The sequence below is a fragment of the Erythrolamprus reginae genome, chromosome 3 (genome assembly GCF_031021105.1).
Source record: "Erythrolamprus reginae isolate rEryReg1 chromosome 3, rEryReg1.hap1, whole genome shotgun sequence".
In the NCBI taxonomy this organism is placed as follows: Eukaryota; Metazoa; Chordata; class Lepidosauria; order Squamata; family Dipsadidae; genus Erythrolamprus; species Erythrolamprus reginae.
This window is the reverse complement of record NC_091952.1, coordinates 212,958,813-212,972,937: the sequence shown is the minus strand read 5'-3', so window position 1 is coordinate 212,972,937 and position 14,125 is coordinate 212,958,813. Positions and strand designations below refer to the sequence as shown.

The 14,125-nt window shown below is 39.8% G+C and overlaps 1 protein-coding gene across 5 annotated transcripts in view; it reads right to left on the bottom strand.

The window, feature by feature from the left end:
• Positions 1 to 14,125, bottom strand: part of RAB2A (RAB2A, member RAS oncogene family) — a 42,764-nt gene that overhangs the window by 27,976 nt on the left and 663 nt on the right. The window contains exons 2-3 of one of the 5 annotated variants that reach the window (XM_070747807.1): positions 7,625 to 7,728; positions 5,730 to 5,809 (exon numbers count right to left, since the gene is read on the bottom strand). The exons of 1 other annotated variant lie outside the window; for it this stretch is intronic. The gene's annotated coding sequence lies outside the window, so the exon portion shown is untranslated. Of the gene's footprint in view, positions 1 to 5,729; positions 5,810 to 7,624; positions 7,769 to 13,874; positions 14,068 to 14,125 lie in introns of those variants that run through there. 3 more of the 5 variants (XM_070747808.1, XM_070747809.1, XM_070747810.1) reach the window with 3 other exon arrangements.

The following is a 14,125-nucleotide window of genomic DNA, read 5'->3' as shown; positions in this document are numbered from 1 at the left end:
GCACAGGGGCGAGGGGTGGGAGGCAAAGCTCTGCGGGTACAGCCCCTTTCGGCCAAGCCTCCCCCCCCCCCGCCAAGCAGCCAGGGAAGCCGAGCCGGGCGTGACGGCGGCGGCGCTGCTGCTCCGGTCGCCCGATCGTGTCCTGCCTCCTGCGCCGATGTTCCACGCCCGGCTCGGCTTCCCTGGCTCCGTGGCCGGGGAGGCTTGGCTGAAAGTGGCTGGAGCCGCAGAGCTTTGCCTCCCCCCCCCCTGTGCCGCCCGCGCGTCATCTTCCCTCTTGCTGGCGTTGCCCCCGAAGGAAGCCGCCGCCACCACCGCTTCTTCTTCCTTGCGCCCCCGCTGCCTCTCCGCTCTCTTGGGTGGCGGAGCGAAGGAAAACAAGAAGACCCTCTTCTCCAACACGCCCGGAGGAAAGCGGGGGGAAGGGAGGAGAGAGAAGGAAGCCAGGCACGAAGAGTGTCCATGAGGGGGAAGAGACCCCCGCGCCGGGCAGGCCCACCGAAGCGGGAAGAGGGGGCGTGCACCCGGGCCTGTCATAAGCGTCCTCTGAGGGAAAAAGAAAGAGTCCGAGCTTGCCGTCCGGAAACGTTGAAGCGCCCTCACAAGCAAGAGGGGGAAGACCCATGGAAGGTTGGAACTGCAGAGCCGAAGGGCGGCCTTTTTGTCTGGGAGGGAAGATGACGCGCGGGCGGCACAGGGGCGAGGGGGGGGGAGGCAAAGCTCTGCGGCTCCAGCCACTTTCAGCCGAGCCTCCCCGGCCACGCAGCCAGGGAAGCCGAGCCGGGCGTGACGGCGGCGGCGCTGCTGCTCCGGTCGCCCGATCGTGTCCTGCCTCCTGCGCCGATGTTCCACGCCCGGCTCGGCTTCCCTGGCTCCGTGGCCGGGGAGGCTTGGCTGAAAGTGGCTGGAGCCGCAGAGCTTTGCCTCCCCCCCCCCTGTGCCGCCCGCGCGTCATCTTCCCTCTTGCTGGCGTTGCCCCCGAAGGAAGCCGCCGCCACCACCGCTTCTTCTTCCTTGCGCCCCCGCTGCCTCTCCGCTCTCTTGGGTGGCGGAGCGAAGGAAAACAAAAAGTTTCCCTTTCTGCAGCTCCTGCCTCCCGCCCACCCAAGACAATAAGAGCGGAAGAAGACCCTCTTCTCCAACACGCCCGGAGGAAAGCGGGGGGAAGGGAGGAGAGAGAAGGAAGCCAGGCACGAAGAGTGTCCATGAGGGGGAAGAGACCCCCGCGCCGGGCAGGCCCACCGAAACGGGAAGAGGGGGCGTGCGCCCGGGCCTGGCTAGAGCGCTTGATCTGCGGGCGCCTTAAAAGGGGGTGTGGACTCCTGGGAGACCTTGGCGGTGGAAGGGGACACACTCGAAGCCTCAGCCGCCTGTCATAAGCGTCCTCTGAGGGAAAAAGAAAGAGTCCGAGCTTGCCGTCCGGAAACGTTGAAGCGCCCTCACAAGCAAGAGGGGGAAGACCCATGGAAGGTTCCTTGGGCCGCCTAGCAGCTGATCTGCTCGGCAGCGCAGGCTGCTGCTGCGCTGCCGAGCAGATCAGCTGCTAGGCGGCCCAAGGAATCTTTCATGGGTCTTCCCCTCTTGCTGGCGAGGTGAGCGGGCGGGCAGCGGACAAGTGGCGGGCAGCGGGCTGGCGGTGCGGAAGTAAAAACACCATGGAAAAGTGGCACGCATGCGCAGATGGTGTTTTTACTTCCGCACCGCTATATCGCGAAATTTCGATTATCGCAAGGGGTCCTGGAACGGAACCCTCGCGATAATCGAGGGACTACTGTATATGGCAAATTTCTCAATCGGAACTCAATTTTATAGTGTGTTGAGTGAAACAGGCTAGTATCAAAATAACCATTACAAAAAAGAAGCAATTGCTTTTTCTGTCCTAGATTATGGCTAATAATTATTAGTCCAAGAAATTATGACGTGTGAGAACAAATATTTCTCAAATTTTATTGAAAGAAACTTTATCCGAAGCAATGGAAAAAACAGATATTATGCTTCAATCAGAAGAGAACAGATTGTGTCTAAGAATGCTCCAAATAAGATCCTTCTTACCTTATACAAGTTCCAATCACTAATTATTTATTCAATAGAAACTTCTTTCTCCTTTTAAAAATAATGTTTGTATATTTAAATTTATCAAAAATAATTATTTTAGAAGTTTGGTTCAAACATGCATGTCAATCATTTCAGTAGCATTTTTCACACACACACACATATGCACACAGATCAAAATGGTGATTCACTTTCAAAATGTCAAATTGGTATATTTGGTCTTGATTGCTTCATAATGAACAGTGTCCTGAAATAATAATGCTGTCCAAAACAGTCCAATTAAATTTAGAAGTTAGTAAATTCATTGCACATGCTTTCCTATCATTGCTTTCTAGTATTATCATTGCAATTATTTTAAATTAAATTAAATTAAATGTATGTTTCTGACATGGTTTTGTATATTTTTTAGAACAGGGGCTCTAGAAATGACTCAGAAACAAGTATGGAAGGCAGCCTACAGTACCTATGTATTTTATTTAATGCACGTTCTAGTGCAACTATATACAGACATCTGAACCATGCTATGAAACATAATACATTTAGTTTTAATTATAAAATATGTTTAAATAATTCCAAAAGAGTGTGTTAAAAGATACTTATAATGTCTTAATTTATAATTTTGTTAAATTGCAATACACCCAAACTGCAAAACACGCCTGAGACCCAAAACAGAGCTGGGGTGAAGGTGCGCGTGCCCACAGGTAGGGCTATGTGTGCCACCTCTGGCATGTACCCCATAGATTCGCCACCACTGTTCTAAAGTATACTTTGCAGGTGCCATAGTCAATTTTTTACTTAGTAGAGGAATTTAGTAAACTATTCTCAAACAGGTAACCACCTCATCACTGCAAAAAAAATCTAAGCAGGAAAAATCCATTAGTGCTCTATTCAGATTGTTAACAGCTCTTACCATCAAATTATTTTCATGCTATTAAATTTGAATCTCCTTTTAATTTCAAAGAGTATTTTATCTTCTTTAAGTCTTACGTTTTGCAAGTTTAGGCCTGTGGTTCCCATATCATGTACCATAGTAGTCCAGTGAACTCACAAGGATGCCGTAGGGTATTTTACTACTTAATAAACAAAACAGCTCCATGAGAATGTTTGGGAACCTCTGCTTTAAGCTATTATTCATGAGGATAAATTTCCAACCTGGTAATAAAACCACTTCAGCTTTACCATGTCAATTTCAAGTGGACATAGTACTCCAAGTGCTCAAATTAGCCCAGACTAAAACAGAGCTTTTACCTCATGTAATTTTGCTATAATACTTTTCTTAATGCAGACCAAAATTGTACTGGCTGTTTCACTGCAGCATCACGCTGGCTGTTTACATTCAACTGACCATTCATATAGATATTGCCACAAAACTAAGACTCCACATTTGTATACCTATACAATTAATACTTCTTTTTGAATCAATGCTGAACCATTTCCAAGTCCACCAAATCTCAAAATCCTCTAGCCCAGGGATTCTTAAACTTTTTACCATCACATTTTCCTTTAGTGTAATCTTAATACACACACACACACACACACAAATTTCAAACTGCAAAATAAACACAAATGAACAATGCCAATATAATGAAACTGGAAAAGTAGGATTTATTGTAGCAATGTAAATAAAAGGTTCCTCATACAGTAGAACCTCTGGTCACCACTATTATTTGTTCCTTAGGTTATGGAATTTGGTTGTGATCCAAACCTAATTTCCTACTTACAAAATTTGGTGCTTACAAAAAATGATGTGGAAGGGGAAATTGGCCTTGGCCGTGTTTGATTACCACCTAAGTATGTTTTTGTGACCAGATTCAAAAGTTTTGAGAATCTTTTGGTCGGAACCCAATTTGTTCAAGGTACGAAGTCTTCAGGACTAGAGGTTCTATTGTACTTCCCCTGGACACTGTCTGTGTCTTCCCAAGGGGATATAACTCAGAGTTTGAGAAAGCCTGCTCTAGCCTTATGTTACACTGCAAGGTTATGATGAAAGTCTTGTTATATGGTTTACTACACAGCATTTTCTTGGTTAACAAACACCATCATAAAAATAGATAAGGCTATTCTGGCACAAGTTTTTCTTAAGAAACGATGCTGCTTCTTGATAACAGTAGCATTTTATCTTAATGCTTCAAGACATGCTGTTGTACAAAGCATTTTAATTCCCTTGTCTAGAACAAATTCTAAACTGGCATGTGGTTCTGAAATTACTTCAGCCTGTATTTTTTTAATTATCAAATTTGTATGCCACTCCTCTTGTCAAAGGCAACTTTAACAACCTGGGATGTAATTTGTTTCACCATAGAGATCTAAATTCATTTAAAATAGCAAATTGGATTCTTACTATAATCTGAACAATCCTGAGACTTTTTTCTCTGTGTCCTGACATTAGAAAAGGCTCTTTTTGTCTTCTGAGACATCTCAGAACTAAGATATTAAGGAGTTCCACTTTCTCTTTACCTCCATCATTATGATTGCCCTGCTTTCCTGATGCAACAGACCAACAGCTTCTACTCCTTCTAAAATTTAGATACTATTATTATTGGAATTTTTCAGTAGCCTGTTATTAGTGTGAGCTTTATTTTTTATATTCTACCTATTCAAATAATCCCTTTACTTTTCCCTCACTACCCCCACTTTCCATTTTCTATGTACAGTGATCCCTCGATTTTCGCGATCTCGATTATCACGAAACGCTATACCACGGTTTTTCAAAAAATATTAATTAAAAAATACTCCACGGTTTTTTTGCTATACCACGGTTTTTCCCACCCGATGACGTCATACGTCATCACCAAGAGTCACTTCTCTGTCTCTTTCTCTTTCTTTCCTGTCATTCTCTGCTTCAATCATTTTCTCATTTCTCTTTTTTTCTCCCCTTTTTTCTATCATTTCTCTCTCTCTTCCTTCCACTCTTCTCTCTCTCTCTTTCTTCCTCTGTCTTCCTTCCTTTCTCATCTTTCTTTCTCTCTTTCTCTATCTTGCTTCTTCCTCTCTCACACTCTCTTCCTCCCTCTCTCATCTCTTTCTTTCCTTCTCTCTCTTTCTCTCTCTCTCCCCCTCTTGCTTTCGAGCGGCAAACGGCGGGCGGCCGGGCAAACGGGCGAGCGAGCGGTCGGGCGGGTGAATGGGCGAGCGGCGAGCGAGCAGCTGGGCGGGCGAGCGGCGAACGGGTGGGTGCTGGGGGGTGGGGGCAGCCGGCATTCAAAGCAATCTGTTGGCTTCCGCACTCTCGTCGCTCCCCGCCTCCACCATCTGCGCATGCGCGGCCATGGAAAAAAGGCGCGCATGCGCAGATGGTGTTTTTACTTCCGCACCACTATACTGCGGAAAATCGATTATCGCGAGAGGTCTTGGAACGTAACCCTCGTGATAATCGAGGGATCACTGTATTTCTTTTTTCTGCTTCAACCAATATTCATCCATGTAGGCCTGCTAAAATTTCTCCCATTTTAAACTGTTTTAGAAACTATTTGTGCCTATTCCTTGAGTATCTCGTTTAGAGAGATTTCCCAATCTTTTTATCTTTAAGGTTTTAAGTCATGGCATGATGCCCACATTTTAAAATATTAAAATCTTCCTTCTTGAGAGCCAAGGTATATGACTGACTTTGCTTAGCTTTGCATGAGTTATCTTGAACTCCAATATGACATGATTGCTTTCCCATGAGTACCACACACCTCCAGTCCATTGACTAATTCCTCTCTGTTGGTCAGGATTAGATCCAGGATAGCTGAAACCCTTGTTTCTTCTTGCAATTCTGAGAAATGAAATTGTCAGGAAGAGAAATCAGAAATTTGCTGGGCCTTCCATTACTAGTTTTATTAATTTTTCAGCAGATATTATCACTATAATCTACCTCTTTGAAAACGTGGGATGTAATTAAAAAACTCAACTCTTTTAAATTTAGTACTCAATGTCTTATAATAAAATTCGTATGTAGATATGACTTTGTTTCTTTAGGATTTTTAATCTTACTCAGAAGCTTTCAACAAAAGTTCCATATTTTTGGACACATAGCTAATTTACATACAAAATTACCACAATTTCATTGTGTCTGTCTCCTGAATAAACATCGCTTAAGCTTTGATCATATCCCAACAGATTCCTCTTTATTTATATCATATTATTTATATCAATAAATACGATAATATATCATATTTATTTATTTATTTTATTTATTATTTAGATTTGTATGCCGCCCCTCTCCGCAGACTCGCAGATTTGTTATAAGATTTCTAGTCTTCTTTATCCATATTGTACATAGTGAATACAAACACTGAAGACTTGAGGGTATCACTATTTATTGATGTCCCTACCACAAAATACTCTTTCCTGCTTTACAATTCCTCCATCACCATGTGCGATCACATTTATAATATCTAAGACTGAATGTCATTTTGTCTACCTTTCCATTTGGGGCTTAATTCAAAACTACCCTGATTTTCAAAGCTTCTGTCTACTTTTCCCTTAGCTTAGTTTTGCTTAAGAATCCCTATTACAATTCTGACATCATCATCTCCATATCTAGTTTTTCATTTTCAGAACATGACTTTCCTTCCTGTTCCTTGAACTTCAGCAGGAAAAACAAATGAACGATCACTTCAAGTAAGAATTTTGTCATCTTCCTATGCAGGATGTTATAATAACTTTTAATCAAGAGTATTCACTCTTTTCTAGCCTTGTTCCTTGTCTGCAAATGATTATTCTGCCAAAAAATATTAGAGAGAAGATAAAAGGTATCAAAAAGTGAACAGTGGCCCTATAAGTTATTGCATCCACACTGCCCTCATCGGGAATGTAGCTCTGAACAAATATTTTCAAATGAATGTTGCCCTTGATAAGGAAAAAAATTAGCCAAACCTGTTTTTGGACTTGATACTGTGTAAAACAGAATATAAAGCATATGCATATTTAACAAGCTGTGACTTTGCACAACATTTGAAACATTTGCAATATCTACTATTAAGTAATGCCTTACTTAAAGAGGATTTGTCTTGGAACACAATAGCATCAGAGGCTACAATAGTGTGGCACTAATAGCACTTGTTAACACAACCTTTCTAAGGTAAATTACTATGGGGAAAAGAAACATGGGAAACTAAATTAATTACAAAATTTGAATCAAGGTTTATTTGTTTGTGAAAGACAGTGAACACTGCATTTAAAATGTCTGCACCAGAGACAAATCCATTGAGTTAATCACATTTGACCAAATAAAGTATACTATTCTGTCCTGCTCTGTTCTCCTCTATACTATATGATACTATGATCAGAGCTTCTTCATAGTTTAGTTCTTTTAACAGATGAAGAAATTCTAATTAGGCAAACAAGTTATAAAATAGTGAACGACATAATGCTTTTTGAGACAAATGAAACAAAGACAAAGAGACAAATGTATCTTTTTCTTTTATGTACACTGAGAGCATATGCACCGAGACAAATTCCTTGTGTGTCCAATCACACTTGGCCAATAAAAAATTATATTCTATCCTATTAGCAGACACAGTCAACATTTACTGTACAGTACTTGTTAGACTAAGTTTATAAAGTCATAAGAAATCAGCACTCTTACAGAATAATATAGATGTTCCAATAAACGGGATGACAATCAGGTGTAAATGATGGGTTTTTCTCTATAAAAACATCATTGTAGGCCGTTCTTCATGACAGAGATTTCTGGAAGTGAATGATGCCCTGATCAAAAACAATCTGTGAACTTCAGAAAAAGTATTAATTTTATGAAGATTGAAAGAGCTACAAAGCCATCACAGAGTAGGTTTCTCTCTAACAACCCATGATAAAAGACAGAATGCATACAAGTGGAGAAAATGCAATACTACTGCTACTCTTCCCAAGACCAATGAAATTTTCCCCAAGAGCAAGTAATACAATACCTTGGGAGGTGATACAGGACTTGCCTAATGCTATCAACTCCCATAAGGAAAGCACTGAACAAGAATGACACACATGGAAAGGTATTAAAATCACTGCTCTCTAGAAAACATACTGGTCCCTTCCTCAAGTTTGTTAAAATTCACCTGAATGATTTAGAACAGGGTTGTCAGACATGCAGCCTATAGGCCGAATCTGGCCTGTGATATAGGTCCAGAGTTGTCCAGTGGGGCCATCCCAGAGATGGCAAGGAACCACCCCATGCTACCCCAGCAAAAGTCCACCACAGGCCCACTCACCCAATTGGCCACGACTGTGCCTACCCTGGCTCCCCAAGGGCAAACAAAATCCTGTTATAGCCCATAATGGGATTGAGTTGGACACCTCTGATTTAGAAGGTTATTTAAACTATGATCTATAGTGAAGGTTATTTAACTGTGATCTAGATCTATAAACAAGACTGGGACTTTCTAACATTAATGAAGATTGTTTGGGGGGAAAAAAACCAGAAGACTGCATTGCAACAAAAACATTTCATCCAAATATGAATAAGACGGGAGTTGGAGTGGGCCTAGATAGTGTGCTACCATTCTGAGAGTAATTGATTTTAGATTCTGTCAGCAAATTTTGTAAGACGCTGTCAGCAAATTTGTCCATGAAATAAAGCTTAAGCAAATGAGTCCTGCAGTACTACAATAATCACAGGTAAATCATAAATAAATGTACACAAGTAAACTATAGTAGAATGGCTAAAGCATAAAATAATTCACATTTGGAAGTGGTCAAGTCAAAACCTTTACTGTAGAATTTCAACAATAATGAGTTGGAACAGTTCTATAATGAGTCATGTCATTTGTAGAAACAATCAACAGGGACAGGAAAAGTTTGGTTAAAATCATGGCTACTAAAGAAGATTCCATAATTTACTAAATCAAAAACTACATATATTTTTTCCCAACAAAATTAGAGAATGCTATGTTACTGTGTTCAATAAAGATGTAAGATTCTACACTATTTTGTAGGTTGTTAATCCAAATCTTACCTATTAACAGGATTTAATAATTCCATGCTATTATTAGTATTTTTCGAATAGTACAAACTATTGGAATGCTTTCCCCTTTATCTTCCTCTCTCCCCCTCTGGTGTACTGAAGCTTGAAGTTAGAGCTTGCAAGTTTCTATGCTGGTGCTACTCGGAAAATTCCAAGTCTATTTATATTTTTATTTATGCTGTTAAAACTGTTAGTTGAAAAAAATGTGAATGCACAGTAAAACAATTGCCTGCTATACAGAGTACAACAAGCTATTGTGTTTGATGTTCAATTTTAGCTAGTAGGTTATATGAACTCAAGCAATTTGATTTCTTAATAATGCTAGGAAAACACAGCTAATAACTTGTATGATTTCTAGTAAATATGCCTCATACTTCCTTTTGCTTCCTTCTTGTATAAAACTATAAACTATAAAACACACACATATAGCCATACATGAAAACATGTTACAGAATTTCCAGTGTTCTGATATTTTATTTACTTGTTTGATAGTTATATCCTGTCTTTGTTATTTTTATAAATAATTCAAGACAGTGAACATATCCAACCATGCCTCCTCCTATTTTCCCCACAACCACCTTGTTAGATGAATTGGACTGAGACAGAATGACAGACCCAAGGTCACTCTGCTGATTTCCATGGCTATATTTGTAAATTGCCTATGTGCTTTAGGATTGAGACAGCAGATAAAGTACACAAATAACTAAAAAATAAAATCTATGAAGATGACTGTTGCTTATTGCCATCTGGAAGTATTCTAAAAATGAGTTCCAAATGAACCAGGAATGTTTTCTAAGCCAGTAAAAACAAGCAGAAATGTACATTGATAAATTATACAAATAGATTTCAAGTTACTATTTGTTCAGTGACCCTATGAATTTAAGGTGGCGTTGAAAAAAAATCACAATTATTAATTCCCGAAGTTACTATTGCTGCAGCACCCGCTTGTCACATAATCAAAATTCAGTTACTTGGCAACTACAGGGACAGTTCAACCCATCCCCAATCTGCCTATCTCTCTCTATCTCTGCCCCTTTGGTAGCCCTGCACTCTGGTGGCTCAGCCAACTAGCTTGTGCCCTGCCTTTGTTAACTGGTCCTACAGCCCCTGCAAAATAAAAACACAATAAAAATCCAAATTCAAATAAAATCACCATATCCAAATTAAAGACACAATCATAATATTAAAATGATATAGCATGCACCATGCAGTAGAGCTTACCTAACACCCCAGGCCAAAGCCAAACTTTAAATCCTTGTTGAAACAGCAACAAGGTTGTGGCCATCTGAATCTTATAAGGCAGTGGTTCTCAACCTTGGGGTTGGGACCCCTTTGGGGCTCGAATGACCATTTCACAGGGGTCGCCTAAGACCATGGGAAAAGACAAATTCCCAATGGTGTTAGCAACTAAAGCTTCTATTCTGGCATCTCGGAACATATTTTTACAATCCAACCAATCAGGCGTTTACAAGGGGGTGTCCCTCTGACCTCTTGCCAATCAGCTTAAAGATCTGTTGGAAGAACTGACGCTAAACTTAATAGTTGGGGGTCACCACAAGATGAGGAACTGTATTAATGGGTCGCAGCATTAGAAAGGTTGAGAACCATTGTTATAAGGGATGATGTTCTATATGGTTGGGTGCTGCAACACTTTTTTAAAAAGTGCCCCCCCCTTCTTGATTTATACCTTTCAAAATTACTTAAAGCTTTTATAATTGTTCCCTTTTTCCACCCTTCATTACCAATTTGCCATTTTCAGTGTTAAGATTCTGGATATTTTAATTATGATTTTCAGATGAATTAACAAATGAAATAGAATTACTATAAAAAGAATATTTTAATATAATAATTAATCAATACGAGGCACACTATATAAGAGACTGTAAGATAATTCCATTACAGATCTATTCATAATTGGAAGAAATTAAGGGCATCTCAGAAAACAGATTCCCTTGGGGAGTTTGCTTTGCTTCTCCAGATTAATACCTAAAATGATATGCTGTTAGCACACAGATCATCACACACAAAGAAATCTACCAACACACATATGGGTGTGAATAATGTGAAATCTCAGATTTACAATAGTGGTATACTAATAAATACATCTGACACTAATATGAATGTCATCATTTTTGAACCTGAGCCTTCAGAAAGATCATAAAGAAATGTATGAAACAGGAAAAAACATGGGTCACCACAGAAGTCAGGGTACTGGTTACTACAGTAGTAAGCTGCTGGATCAAATTCAAAATGTTGGTGATGACTTACAAGCCACTATGTTGTTACATCAAGTACCATCTTCTTAAATTTGAATCTGCCTTTCCAGTAAGAACTTCATATTAAACTCTTTAACTCCAAAGTTCAAGCAGCTTATTGCCTTTTAATACTGTACTTCATAAAACTGTTAAAACATTATTTTATCATACTTTTAAGCAGGATTGAATATTTTGCATAGTTGTTGCTTTTATTCAGCATTTTTTATTCTATTATATAATATTTGCTGGAGCAGGATACCAGAATTGTGAAAAATCCTTCCAATTACTTTGGGTTTTGTGCTGATTGTTCCCAACTTCATCTGCTGAGCTACATATTGATTTCAATCTGAAAATCTGTAGTCTTTGTTTAATATCTTAAAAGCTAATCCATACTGGTTCTATCCCCTATTTTAATTTTGTTTTCTAAAGTAACTATGTAGCAGTAAAAGTATGGTAGTCCTCACTTACCAAACACCAATAAGACTAACAACTCCATCACTATGCAGCATAGTTATAAAGTGAAAAATCATATGGATGTGCCCCATTTGTCCCTTGTGGCTGCAGTTGTTAAGCAAACCATTTACATCAAGTGCAACATCATGTGAATGCAACTTCCAATTTTCTGCTGGTTTTCCTGCTGATTTTACTTGTTGAAAGCTGGCTGTGAAGGTCGCAAATGGCAAACGTGTGACCACACAAAAATGCAACCCTTGAAAATGCACATTGGTTGACAAGCATCTGAATTGTGATCATGCAAATGTTCTTTTTCAGTACCATCATAACTTTGAATGGTTGCTGAATGACCAATCAATAATTGAGGAATGCGTATAAATATGTTGTGTTATTTTTGTACCACTATTTATGAAATACATGAATTATCATCAAAGTCGAACATGGTCCAACTACATCCCCAAAACTCAATGTCCTACTATTTTTAAAAAACCATAAAAAGAATCCTGCATAAATTTTCAAATTAGCAAAATATTCTTTTTTCTATTTTAGATCATTTCAAGTTTGGAAATAAAAATATTTTGAGCATTCTTTAAAAACTGGACAGAAGATCTGCATAGCACCGCTGTAGTATTAAGGAAGCTTGGATATTGTTTGAGACTGGACATATGTGTGTGGGTGGGTGTTGTTCCATAAAGAGCTGACTTAAAGTTAATGCAATTGTTAATGAAATAGCTGTTTAATGAAGAGAGATGTGCTATGTTCAGAAGAGATCCAAAGGATTTCTTCCAAATCAAAGTTTGTAGCTATATTAATATGTGCCTATTTGCTTTTTGTGTCTCCCCCCCCCCATCTTAATTGATTTTGTTACAACTTATTGACAAAGGAGTCCCTGGTTTATCAACCATTCTGAGAAGTTTATACTGAATAATATGGAAAATTTATGTATTAGTAATTCTTATATGCCATCCAACTCTATAAGATGCTTTGTATACAGTAAACCAAACATTCATTTTTAGTAATCTCAGAGTGAAAAATAAGGATCAAAATCACCATTGCTCCTCAATTACTAGTGAAGGCAGGGTTTACATAATTGCACCATTTAGGTTGCCAAATTTAGTTTAATGCCTCTTTCATGAATAACTATAAATATACATAAGCAGCATGATATATATCTGGATATCCTGTCTACCCAAAAGCAAATTACAGGATCAAGCCTTATACCAACCACAATATCGCTTATACTCTGGACTTTTCTTACAATTCGTTTACCATTCTTATGCTTCAGGAACGTTGGCCAATTTCACAAATCACTACAAAAAATACATTACACAAGAAAATACAAAAACCTAGAATACAGAGTTGCCAAGAATATATTAGCCATCTCCTTCACGTGGTTTTGTTTTTAAGTTTGCAGGAACTCTTTGGCTTTAGCTTTGTACCTACTTGGTGTCAGACTTTATTATATCTCTTTCTGACATTAACAAAATGAGTAATGCCTTGTTTTGGAATATATACACCTTCAAGTACAGCCGCCTTAATACACAATCACTGCTTCTTAAGAAAAGCAAATACAGGGAATCCAGAAGATGTAATTACCACAGAACTGTATCCGTATAAACAGATCAGATGACAAGTTACTCCAAGAGGATAAGGAGACTAATCTCAACAGGGCCAATATAAACTAAGAGAACAAAAAGGTACAGCAATAAGGGAAAAAAATCAGTACAGCAATAAGAGAAAAAAAATCAGGCCTAGAAATGCTGAAACAGGAGACTGCATATTCTCAATATTATATAGCTAAGATGCTGAGGCCCAAAGAAAGCAGATTATCTAAAATCATCGATCAATGTTAAAAACTCTATTTTAAAACCCATTTAATTCCAATTAAAAGACACTCTAAATATTTTGTGTTTCTCCAATAACTCGCCAATCTCCAAGGAATGGAACACCTTTTTTGCTGGAGCACCTTCAACTAAATTCCCGCAGGAGCCTCACTTGTACGTAATGAGAGGCTTAGCCAGGAACTTTCCAAAGGGTGGCAGGTTGAAAGCCTAGAATGGGAAACTATCGGGGCGTTGTCACGCTCCGTCACCATTATTATTATTATTTTGTTTTTCACCTCACCGAAGCTTAGCGCTCTTTAAAAAAGGGGGAAAAAACCATTAACCCACCCCAACCGCTCTTCTTGCGCGCTTCAACAGTTACCAAGGTTGGTAATGGCGTTGCCACTCCTCAACGAAATTGGGGTAGTATGAGGGGAGGGGAGAAAATAACATCCCGAGGCTTGACGGGAACCGCCGGTGTAGGCCTGACACTAGGCCGGCGTCAAGCTGCGGGCGGTCCCTAAGTCCAGCACCGCCCCCCTCCCGAAGCAGTCACTACCACGTCGGCGCAGCCAACACTGCGGAAATGGAGCGGCTGA